This window comes from Ambystoma mexicanum, chromosome 11, assembly GCF_040938575.1.
Source record: "Ambystoma mexicanum isolate Mex_15411 chromosome 11, UKY_AmexF1_1, whole genome shotgun sequence".
Lineage (NCBI taxonomy): Eukaryota > Metazoa > Chordata > Amphibia > Caudata > Ambystomatidae > Ambystoma > Ambystoma mexicanum.
Genome location: NC_090934.1, coordinates 361,342,771 through 361,356,209, shown reverse-complemented (window position 1 = coordinate 361,356,209; position 13,439 = coordinate 361,342,771).

The following is a 13,439-nucleotide window of genomic DNA, read 5'->3' as shown; positions in this document are numbered from 1 at the left end:
TGCTTTCTCATTAATTCTGCTGTGCTGTGCTATATCACCTTTGCAACTAATGGCAACCATGACTGCTGGTACTGCCTCTAAGTCAGCACTACCCAAACCCTGACCCTCACTACCAGCACCTCATTCCGAAGGGCCTGGACAAGGCAACAGGTGTGGTGATGTACATATAGATCAAGAGGAGAATGAGAATGAAGTAGAGCAAATTCCCAATGCCTGCAGGCAGCGTGAGTTCTGGGTGTGGAAACTGTTTACCAGCGTAGGAGATGTGCCGAAATGTCGTGCTAACCTGGTGAGATGCACTCACTCAGTTGTGGAAAACCTGGCTTGTACAGTTATGGCACCATCTCAATGCAACGACATCTCAAAGCGAACCAGAAGGCAGCAGTTCGGATGGCAGTGCCCTTCGAACAGGGCAGTAGGTTGCTTTCTTCTACAGCATCCTGCGCATCTGCTCCTGCCACCACCAGGGGACACTCCTGTGGGGCAACGGATGCCTAAAGTAGCCTTGCAGGCCATATACACCACAGCAGACCCTTACCTTTCAAAGGTGATTGTATTGTGCATGTACTGTGATGTGCTACTCTGCAGGGGGGAGCAACTTCAAAGTGTTTTCGAGGAGTCGGTCCAGGAGCATGAGAATGAGTGTTCCCTATATAAGTGAGGGCAACCCAACATCTTCCTCTCTCTGCACATGCCCTATCTTATCCCAGTGGTTGATGCCCCTTCCCTACCCTCCCTTTCCTTCCTTTCCTTCTGTGTCATTTGTTACAAGACCAAGAAAGATACAAAACAACCAAAAAAGATAAAAAAAGATAAAAAAGGCTCTTTTCAAAGCTACCTTTCACAGTTCAAAAGTAGCATTGCCAATTCAAGGATGCAGGCCGGCGCGCAGCCGATAAGCTCTGCAGATTGTGCAATGACTGAAGGGAGTGGTAGCTCAGTCAAAAACATTGCATTCGTTTCCGGGAGAAAGTGCTGGCTCTAAAAAGAGGCATTTTGTGATGTTAAATTGTGTTTCGAAAGGTAGAAATGAGCAACACCTACTAGAAAAATGCTTGTTGTACTTGCAAAAAGGGCAGCAATGCATTTTTCATATTTCCAAACAAAGCTGAGTGCCAGCATTAGTAAGATGAACTCCATCTGCGGGAAAAATGGTTGTGCTACTAAACGTAATGTTTGCATTGTGGAAGTAGAACATGCCAACATCTCACAAAAAGGCACAAACAGCCTTCTTCACATTGCTCCTCGCTTTCTCCATTTATGAGCCAAGGCAAGAAGAATGCAGCCACATGTGTGTCTGCGCAATGCGAGAAAAAAATGACGCAGGACTTCGGAAACATACCCATGAGCTATCCAAGTGCCTCCTTCATCACAAATTGCAGAGAAATTCCGATAACATGTCCTAAACTGTTCCCTCCCCAATGAACAATAAGAGTGGCTGGATGATTGAGCGTCACCAAAGTGGCACAAAAAGGAACCAAAATCATCCACTTCATTGCACGTACTCCATACCAGTGCACATCCACATGATAGAGTCCAGAATGTGCAGCTACTCCATAGTGTTTTGCATGCACTTTCAACAAATGTATCTAGGAGTCCCCCAAAATGCATACTCTCTGCCTCCGAACCCACACAACCATAAGCATAGGCTTCTGCATTCCTCTCTACAAATAGACCTTCTGCCACAGTCTCAGACTGTCTGCTTACACACCACACCCAGAAACCTTATTGACCAATCCATTAGGCTCCACAGTCCCATTACCATGCCTATAACGGACACAATTGAGTAAGGTCATGTGGGGAGCCCAACCAGTAAAACACAACATTCAATCCTGAATTTCGAAAGATCAAACATTTCAAGATGGATGCTACTTTGTTTCTTATTTAATATACAAGTAGCATGTGTTACATATACATTTGGGAAGACATAGGATACTCAACTAAGAACATGAATACAAAAAATGGCATGGTACATAAATAACAAGGCCCAAAGGTACATTTTGGGTTTAGATTTCCAACAATTACAAACCCTTAAACCTTACCGCAGAACAGTAATCCTGGAAGCTCTTGTAGACAGTGCAATGTCTAGAAATGAAAAATGTTTCTATTAATTGTAAACAAAATGAAACCACTGCCAACATTAATTTGTAAACTACAAGCACTACTTCAAAACAGATGCAATATCAGCATAGATAGCTTTGGCAACAGCAGTACAGGTGAGTAGAGTCACTACACCAGCACACAGCCATACATCAATGAAGAATCATAGAAACAACAGCAAAGGAACCAAATTGCCATACATAGCACTGTACAAGAGTATGAAAAGGTAGACAATAGCATAATGGGACAAAAAACACTGCTTTCACAAATATCCCCATCACACTTACATGCCACTGTCGATGGTACCGAACCAATATGGCCCATCTACAAATGGCCTTGCACATCAATGTGTAACGGTCACCACACCTCTATCAAGTCGTTCTAGCAGTTCCTCAACCACCATGTGAAAGGCAGTGAAAAAGGAAAAAGGAAAATACTAGAAACTATGACCTCCTGTCCAGTGCACAAATACACAGGAGTACCAGGACATTTGTTAACCTGCATTTCTGGACTTGCTTGCAAAAGTACCTTCCACCATATGAAAATGTTAGCACCACACCATTGTAATGTAAAAAAAGAAATCTCGTTTACAAAGTGTACTAAGCAAAAAGTACTCAGACACAAAACTGCTGTTCCATTTGAATAGTCCAATACAAGTGGTGTAAATTACTGTGCAAATGTAGCAATCAATGATGTATTACAAATGCCACCAATTGTTGAAAACATTTATGTAAACGGCTCACACCAGTTGTGTTTACAAATGATAGTCCTGCACACAAATGCTGCAAACAATCCTAGAAACAGTTACAGAGTTTCAGGAATAAGACAGAAATTGCACTACTGTGGTAGAATGGTAAATGCATGTTAAACAGACAAGGACATCCACAGGAAGTTGTAATGTAGTTGGTACAAGTATTGGAAAGCAAAAACATACCCACAAATGAAATCTTTCAGACTTCCTACATGTGGAAACATACATGCACTCTCTGCAATCATGTCATTCAGGAACAAGTCCTTAACAAACGCTTTCTCTTTGTACCTATACCTAACTGTGATTCCATTCCATTTAGGCAAGTGGTACACAATGCAAAGCATAGCATATTGTGTAGGCCTTGCAATTCCGATAATAGTTCCGCCTTACATATGCAATCACATAGGCAATACGTAATAGGAATGATTTCAACATACAATGCAGATGGAAACAAAAATAAGTGCAAGCTTACAACCTTCACACACTGACAGGTATCACTTGCCAACAAAACATTACCACCAATGGCCATAATCTACCACACAGGCGACACAACCAGTTCAGGTCACTATACTGCATACATTAGAAAGTATGTACAATCTTTGAATGAGTTGTACAGTAATTTGTTTCCTTTCATGAATGAGAGGGCCAAAAATCTCATTGCCAAAAGGCACTAAAGTGCGTCAGATGACCATGCCACCCATGTATTATTTGTATTTGTTTATTTATAACGCGCAAACCATCAGGCCCGGGGCATCAGGGCACAATTTGTACAGGGTTACAAGAAAAGAACATACATACAGGAGAATAGATTACATTCAGAGGCTTAACATATATGCACAGCCATCTCACACACAGTCTGCCAACATACACCAACATACACCGTTGATTTGTAAGACACTGCACATATAAAAAGTAGATAGGGCCCGTAAATGTACAGTTATATATTGTGGCAGCTGTACATTCAGTGCACCATGTGTAAGGTACTAGCATGTCTCCATGTACGTAAAAGTAAGTTCTAAGTAACTGCAACTATATGTGGGTGGCTGTGTACATTCTCCATATTTTAAATGTGTGATGCCGAGCAATTCCTTTCATGTCGTAGTAGCTTACTGCACTTCCTAAACAAAGGGTGTCTTCGTGGACTAACCATAGCAAACGCAAGTGGTGGCATGTTGCTCCCTAATGTGGAACAAGTGCTATAACCTACACCATATGGAAGTGTTAGCATGAAAGCTCACTTCTCGTGCTCTACTAAGTGTAAAATGTCCTTCAGAACCATTTTGTAAAGGTGACCACCCTCGGAGAGATGCAGAGTTATAACTGTGCAGCAATTTATGGGTATATCAACTTACCCAAAAGAGCGAAGGAGAAAAAGAAAATGACTCCATAAACATATTTGTGGCATCCATATAGCAGTATCACAGTGTTGGCATGCATGGCTGCATTACGTTGCGATGGGTGTGGCCAAGGCCTACCCTCTTGGGGGCATGGCATACGGCCTTTAGCCATGCACCCAAGCAACCAACAATGTTTACAATGCTAACAAACCACACACACAAGGTAAAATTGTGAAACCTACTTGCAACCTGTGGACATACTTTTCGGCGCAAGGCCACCAGCCATGCATGTAAGGCACTACGAGCTTACCACACACAGCATAGTGCATCCTATGCAAAAATGCTCATGTAATGTGCTATCCACTCTCCATCTACAATTGAGCCTGCCACTAGTCACCACAGAAAGAGGTAACCTCAGGACCTATCGTGCTGTAACGAAGGCTACCTGCATTCACCACACAAGGTACTCACCTAAGGAGATACCCACAAATTGGCGCCGTACGCACAGATACTGCTGCCACACCACTGACTTCTTCCATCTAATAAAATATATCTGATGAACCACTTCTCACTCCCCCACCCTTTGCATCCCCTTTTCCCAACACCAGATGCCGCAAAGCATGTTTTCCAGCCCCTTTCGGTGCTGCACTATCCTCAGATACAACATGACACTGTTACCCAAAACTATGATGCACCTCACGCTTCCCTCCAGCCAGCCACCGGGCACTGTCCAATTTCTGCCGACATCACAACGCACTCCAGCCCAATCAGACTTTTGACCACAGAGCAAACAGGCAAATGGGACCGCAGAGCAGAGCCAGACAGCACTACTTCTTTGAGACGTACATTTTACCTGCTTTTAAAAAAAGTACAGGACAGATTATCACCAAATTTAGAAAAGCATGCTTTCAGGAAATTGCTGCCACAAATTTGATGAAAATCCATCCAACGGTTGGGCTGTACGCATGCGCAAAGTTTGTGTCCATTCAGACTAAGGAAAAAAATAATGTTTTGGGACCCCCCTATAAGTTTAACCCCCCTTGACGAAACCTCACCAAACTTCCCAGAGCGGGCCATATATATCCTATGGGTTGAGCAACTTAACCATAACTACATGGCCGCTACCGCAGGCCGTGTAATATGTATATATGAGCAGAAGTACCTGTTCTCTGAACGGATTCTGTAGACAGACATAACACTGATCCTGTAGGACGCTGTTCCGATTCACTTATCAGTTGATGTGCCTTGCACTCTGAAGTAAACTGCATTGATAATGGTTGCATTTGGCTGGCTGACATACCCTGATGCAGATGTTGGGGGGAGACGAGAGTTGGTGTGCTGCAGCATGCTGGGACCATCTGTGCTCTCTCCCCACCTGCCACCTTACCCTGCTGTGGTGCAGTTTTTTGCAGTGCATTTTGGAGGAAATATCTTGGAAACTGTGTATCCTAGGGCCTGGGACTTGAGTTTTGTTCTTCATGTCGGGACCGGTCCTTCTACGACCATATTGATGTTTGGCTGATTTCAGGCAACCACCTCATGTGTGAAGGTGCTGAAATCCAGGTAGAGGGGTGTGTTCCTCAAATAACAAGTATCTAGTAATCTCCGAAGGGTCTTAACAGGTAACTATGCAAACTTTGGTACTGATTGGTGAAATGGTGTGGAATTGTATAAGGAACAATGCTTTGCCAAGCTACAAACCTACAAACAAATGTTGCCATGTGCCGAAATCCAGGGAACAGGGTGCAGTGTCCAAATGTCATGCAGCCAGTAATGTCTGGAGGGTCCTAACAAAATGTGCTGAATTTGGTGCAGATTGGTGAAATGGTGTGTAATTGTATAAGGAATAATGCTTCACGAAGCCAGAAACCTGCAAACAAATGTTGACTTATGATGGATCCAAGGAACAGGGTGGGGTGTCCAAACGTCATGTAGCCAGTAATGTACGGAGTGTCCTAATAGATAACTATGCATAATTTGGTGAAGATTGGTGAAACGGTGTGGAATTGTATAAGGAACAATGCTTCACCACAAATCCCGCCACAAACACATTTTGACTTATATATATATATCAGTGAAAAAACTTTGTTAAAGGAATGTTATGGTTAAGCTGCGCTACTAAAAACCTATCAAATGCAGTGAAAAAAACATTGTTATAGGGACGTTATGGTTCAGTTGCCCTAAGAAAAACCTATCAAATTCAGTGGAAAAACTTTTTTGAAGGGACATTATAGTTAATTGGCACTAATAACAACCTATCCATATTATGGTTACAGGTGAAACCAAATAAACGCAGACATTTGTCAGTTACAGTAAGCTAAGCAACCATAACTCGCGCCACCACTGTGCACTGCCAGGACTAACACCCATGACATTAAAGATGACATCACAAATGTCATTGATGATATCACTGATGACATCACGTATGTCTCCCTTTTTTTTCTTTACTGACATATGTAGGCCAGGTGGTTATCTTCACTGACAGACAGGAACTAAAAATTCAAAGGGTACTATATTTGTAGACCTTAGCCTTCTCATATGTTCTGACACTACTTTTCTTAGGGTTTAGTCACATCATATGATAGATAGAAATAGGGGAAGAAGCAAGCCTGAAACACAGCAATCATTTGTTTGCATGAAGATAATCAGTAAGGGTATCAACACTTTCTGGTAATACTGCTGCTTTTTTGCTTACTTTACTTTCCCTGTATATGCTCATATTTTTATGTGTTGTGGTTGCTTTATGTTTTGTGTGTAGTTGTACAATTATGTAGTAAGTAAGGCATTGATAGCTACTTTTACATGTTTCACATTACACAAAACTGTGAAATCTAGAAAAGCTATGCTATGAAAACTAAATAAAACAAGAGACGGAGAGAATCACAGAGACACAGGAATCAGATTATTTCAAAGCAAAATGCATCTTTATTTTATGCATGAAACAAAATGTCACTAATCACTAACAAGCAGCAAAAGCAATCACTCTCTAGCAACGAGAGCCTCAGTAATCCCAACCCAGCCAGCCTCTAAGACTAAGGGCCTCATTATAACTATTGTGGAATGGGTTTAACGGTGCCGCTAATGGTGCCAGCGCCGTTAAACCCATTCCGCAATATTACGAGGTTCCCCAGACGTCCTTTGCGGTTCCCGCGATGGAACCTGGGAGCTAAGAATGGGCCTGCTTGTAATGGGCCCGTTGTTAGCTCCCTCCCCATTCCCATTGAGCCCTATGGGGGCTCGAATGGGAATGGGGAAGGACCGGGCCCGGGTTCCCTGAAGGAGCAAATACTGGGCCCTCCATACTCGGAATGGCCCAGTATTTCCCCATTCAGGGAACCTGGACCCGGACCCGATTTTGGAGGCAGCCATGCCCTTATTAACTTATTAAGGGCATGGCTACCTTCAAAGTCGTAATGAGGCCCAAAGACTGTGACTGTCTCCCTTCTCTCTCAACCCAACTATAAAACAGCCCCCTCTAGCTCGTTGAACCCAACCTACTGAACACAACAGCCACTGTTTATACAGAGCAATGACGCATCAATTGTGCATGTGTGTGCGTAGAAAGCGTTCCATTTCAAACTACGTTTATACTATATTATGTACGTGCATACATAATTTCAGCCAGCATAATCATTTACTGGAACACATTGACATGACATGTTGTTGTATATTCTTTTCTAAGAAGGACAAGCCAGCAAGCATATTGAGTCTTCGCACCAAGACAGTCTCATGCAAAAACCAAAACATTTGTTCAGCGAAAACATTTCTCTGCAGTCAGCCAACCAAGGTTGTATCTCTGTGCTAAGAGATTTGACAGTCTGCCAAGACTGTATTTGTTCTCAAAACATTTACACACTGTGTTCGGCTGCTCTTCCGCGCTCAACAAAAAACCTAGTTCATATGCACAAAACACAAAGCACATTCTTTAGCGCCTAGACACTAAGAATGTGCATTCTGCAAAATAGCAAGCTAAATATAGCTGCATAGATTTCAGCAAATATAGATCCATAATAGCTCGGATCAAACTATATTACTGAACAGGATTTACAGTAAATGGAGGCATGGATGAATGAATGAATTAATTGATTAATGAATGAATGGATGGATGGATTAGCTCATGCTAAACTATCATAGATAAATACAGACTAACCAACTGTCCTTTTTATCATGGGATGATCCATCCTAGGATTTTAATACTTAGACAGGTGTGGCAAGTCAAAACATGGATAAGAAACTAGTGTAGCTAAATACTCAGGCATGCTAAAGCAAAAACATGGTGCAATATTCTCTCAGTGCAAGAAGGCAAATCTTTGGCAATCTACCATGATACATAGCTGGCAAGTGTGTCAGATATCTGGAAACATGTACATAGCATAGAAAATAAGCTTCTCTAGTATTCCATACATAGGCAGAATCCTAATGATCACTGCAAGCACTGCAATAGCGGCAGTAATGTTGTGCATTCCATTCTATTAACCTAAATACATTGCTCTAAATGATGCATAAAAAGTAGTGTAAATAGCAGATAGCAGATATCAGGATATATATATCTCATCCTGGTGCTCGTAATGCATATGTCTATTCAAGCGTGTGTTCTCAAAAAGAAACAAAGCATAGCAAATCATTGCATAGTATAGCAAGTGTAGCCTGTGATACATGGGCATAGGCAATCCGTTTTCTCTGATGTTGTTCATTCACTTGTACACAAGAGACAGTCCTTAGTATCTGCACAGTCATCAGAAAGTGACCAAGTATAACATATGTCTCTAGCTGACCAATAGTCTCCTATGGACCTGATCATTCGTTGTGGCAAAACTGTGCATCTCCTCACATCTTCACAACCCAAACATGGGTATAGTTGGGCATAGTTCCAGTGTCCAGCATGTGGACATTCATCAGTTTCTATCAAGAAGCCTTACTGACATAGGCTCTAGAAGTAAGATCATGTGTGTCATCTCACCACATGTCTTCCTTCAATTAGTCTTCTGTTCCCTGTCACCCTCTGCAACTCCTTGAAGCGTCTTTGGGCGAAATAGAGAGAACAAATGTTGGTTTCTTTTTGAGTGCTGCACAACTTGCTACAACACATTCCTTGGTCAGATTATATTGTGGCACTCTGGCATAGAGTGATTTTTGAACAATTCCAGAAAAACGCAGATCTCAACAGACTATCATGTTGCTCAAAACAAGGGTCAATATTTCTCTCTCTCAATGAAAGCAAAGCAATGAGGTACATTTGTCGGTACGTATTCCTTCCCCTAACCCCCTCCTCTACCCATAGCAGGTGTAGAGGCAAAGGTAAATACTCCAAATTCTTCTCTCACCATCCATGCAAACAGATTGCATAACAGACTTGTGATGAAATCAGCAGGGAAAAACATCTCGATGTGCGGGATTTTCTACGAGGCAAATCTCTGTCAGCATGGAAATCAGCCCTCAAGCTCCTCTGTGTACTTCTTAAAGCAGAGCGGATATCTTGCTCAGACTCTAAGGCCTCACAGCATTCCCCAGATTTTGCTGCTGTAGGGCAACCTCACTTGGCACGAATGTTCAGTTGTCAGGCCAGTCTGTATCCCAATCAGTCTGGATCAAAAGGTCAGTCTGGATCAGATGTATCTCAAAACCAAGAAAAAGCGCAGTATCAAAGGTTCCATATCTTGAAGCTGTCTTCAAACAAGGCAAAGCTATTCATTAATCATTACACTGCTCTTCACAATTAATACAAGATGTAACTTGTTCTACCCTCCTATTAAAGACAGCAATGCTAGAATCCCAGTGTCTGGCCATTCCCATTCAATGTGTACTAGTTCAGGAAGTGACAAAGGTCTGTCATAATTCAAGCTGATATCAACTCTGTGAAGCATTTTGCCTTCACATTCTCTGCATGATGCAACTGCTGTAGCTACTGCTCTAAGACATTCAGGTAGTGCATAGCCAACAGGACCCAATGCAACTAAAGCACATCCATCTTTCACATGTACAAACATAACACACCTCTTCAGATAATTCAAGATCATTGCAGCATAACACAAAGCTGTTTTCAGTGTGACAAAAGCATTCGCGTGCAATGCTGATGCAACATGTATTCTCTCTGGATCAATCCCTATAGCCATTCTCATACCCTCCTTAACCAAGAGGTGGCCTCCATAGGTATCCTCATGTTGACAAGACTGGTACTCATTCAAAGAAACTTTCTCTCCTGCATTTGCAAGATCATTCAGTAAGCCAGTGATCCCCAACGTGTAGCTCGGGAACAACATGTTGCTCGCGGCACCGTAAATTGTTGCTCGCCAGTTGTTTTGGGCCATGGTGTCTAGGCCTAGAAGGAGGTGCTGAATGGATGAGACCTCAGTAGCATTAGAGCCAGGACAGAGTCCTGGACTGGACTGTGCAAGAATGTTGGCCAATGAGCCTGCTGTGGTTCCAATTGGCTTATTTTTGTAGATGCAACATTTGAGTTTGTTGCCACCATGCAAATTATTTTTCAGTAAATGTCCTTACTTATTAAAGCAATGTCGTTGTTAAAACCCTGTCATCTTCAAATACTTTGCCCAGATGATGTATTCATGAGCCAAATAATTGAACCTTGTTTGTGTCCTGGAGGGGTCCTGTTCTATTCCTTTGTATAGATAGCAGGAGCATAATGGACAAATATCTGGCACACATACCCAACTTTCCTTTATTCATAATTTGCATGCAATGCTTTTTGTGTTTGATGCCAAACAATTGTCATTGTTTTATACTCTCTCAATCTGGCCGATAAGGCAAATGCATGACACATTTTTCATTATTAATTTGCCCTATGTTCAATTCCAATTAAGTTACTGTTAATACGTTTAAATTAACAAGCCAATGGGCCTCATTACGACCCTGCCGGTGCGGAAAGAACAGTAGCAGTAAAAACACCACAGTTCTTTCCTGACCGGCTGATTCAGAGTCCTGCAGACAGGAGGTGTCACTCCCACCAGGTCTGAATGCCACCCGCCTGCAGGTGCAAATGGAAACACCGGCTCCGTCATAGACGAAACCAGTGTTTCCATTGTCCCCAATCCCATGGAGTCCTATGGGACTCCATGGGAATGGGGACTTGCAGAATTCCGCCTCCGGAATTCCCGGGTCATCGGGGTCGTAATGCCCCAGTGATTCCAGGAATCACGGAGGCAGAATGGTAATACGGGTCCGGCGGTAGCCTGCTGGTTTTACCAGCACGGTTACCGCAGGACTCGTAATGAGGCCAATGAATCCAAATGCCCAGCTAACACCAACACACCCCTCTATAAAGTGGTCGTCAAATGCTCAATGTTTTTACCAATGTTTGCCACTATGTTTTGTGTAAAATCCCTTTGGTGCAGAGATGAGAGGTTCCAAATCCTTTAGAAAATTGTCATTTTTATTCCTAACCTCTTTTACACCAAAGTAATAGCCCCCAGGGTCTTTAGAATGCACTATTTGGCATTACATGAAAAAAAGTATTCTTAGGATGTAAAGCCTACATGTAATGACCAGTATTACTCAATATTTGTTTAATTTGATTTCTTCATTAAGTTAGCAACATTTAAACACATGTAATGTATTTCATAAAATTCCAATAGAACAATCCCAAAATAAAAAAGCAGCTTTAACAAATTCAAAGATGCTATATATAAAAGCCGGATCAACGACAAATGAATATAAAATGAACCGACTCCCATTTTGCAGGCACACTGTGTGCCTTATATGCCTCCAGGCACTTGTCCAATCTGAATGCCCCAAGCTTGAAATAACAATGTAAATAGCCCTTTGATCCTTAATGATGCCCTTTAGCTGTCTCCTTAAAATTGACCCAAACAGCGCTCTCTGAGAAGAGTAGGCTCAAATAAAAATGAGAGTACCTCTTCATCTTTACATTCATTTAAACACCAGCTACAAGGCTTCACCCTTTTCCAGAACACCATCATCTTTGTTTTCATTATATTTAATTTCAAACTATAGTTAGCAAAATAGTCATTTGTGTATAGCAGGCCCTGTTGGAGACTTACCGTCTTCAAGTCCAAAATAGCAGTGTCATCAGCATAAAGAAGCATGCTATAAAATGTCCCCTTCAGAGAGGGTAGATTAACTTTCCTAAGAGAAGTACTATAGTCAAAGTCTTAAAGGAATAAATAGGGCCCAACTGACATCCCTGCTTCACCTTTACTGGTGGGGAAAAACAATATATAATTGCCCTATCTTGTATATTGGACCGACACAGAGATGTCTGCATATCACATTTGGATAAGATTTAATAAACCATTAAGGACCCCAATACAATTTAAATGATGCCACAATATGATTCCATCAATCAAATGAAATGCTTTCTCCAAATCTGAGAAAGGGCACAAATAATCTTCCCCCCTTAACCTTACCATAATTTTCTTTGCTCAGAGTGAAGCAGTGGTCCACACACGTAAGCCCTCCCCTGAAACTCATCTGGGAGGGCTTCAAGATATTGTTACTTTGAGCCCACATCTCGAGTCTGAGCGACAAACATTTGGAGAATATCTTACTGGCAATTTTTAGACTATAACCATGGGGGGCTGGTGATGTCCTTCAAAAATGCTTCCATTATTTCTCAATACATTCTTTTTTGTGTTTCTTTTGAAACTATAAATCTGACCAGCTTTGTGCACCACTCATTAAATTATGTATCATTTTTCTTTTCGAGATTCTACATTCTGCATCGAACCATGGGGCATTCCTTTATAACCTGGACCTCCTGAACTGGGGGACGCTGTTTGCCAATATTTCAGTCCCGGATAGTTTTAACCAAAGCCTCAAACAAACCAACACTTCTGTATGTGGCCTCTGATCTGTTTAACAATTTTGAGAGAATATCTTAATTTCTTGTGAATTAGTCATTCTTTCCAATGCTTCCTTGTTGAGTGTAGGCATCACCAACCAGCCCCTCTGGCTGTTGGACATCATCTTTGTGGTGCCTACACCCCTGACCATTGGAAAACTAAATCAAGATGATAGTAATCACTCTGTTCAATCAGAAATGCAAACGTTCATAACATTCCTGAAGAAGAAACAGTACATAATACAGCAATCAATGACTGAGGAACAGTAACACTGGTCTTGTATGCTTAGGAATGCACCATTTACCACTAAAGGTTCCAGAAAATCCCTGGCAGAATCTCAAAGTACACCTGAAAATCAGTGATTCATTTGTGGCCAATTTTACTGTCCAAACATTTGCACTAAATTTCTTGGAAATATTTTGCTCAAGAACC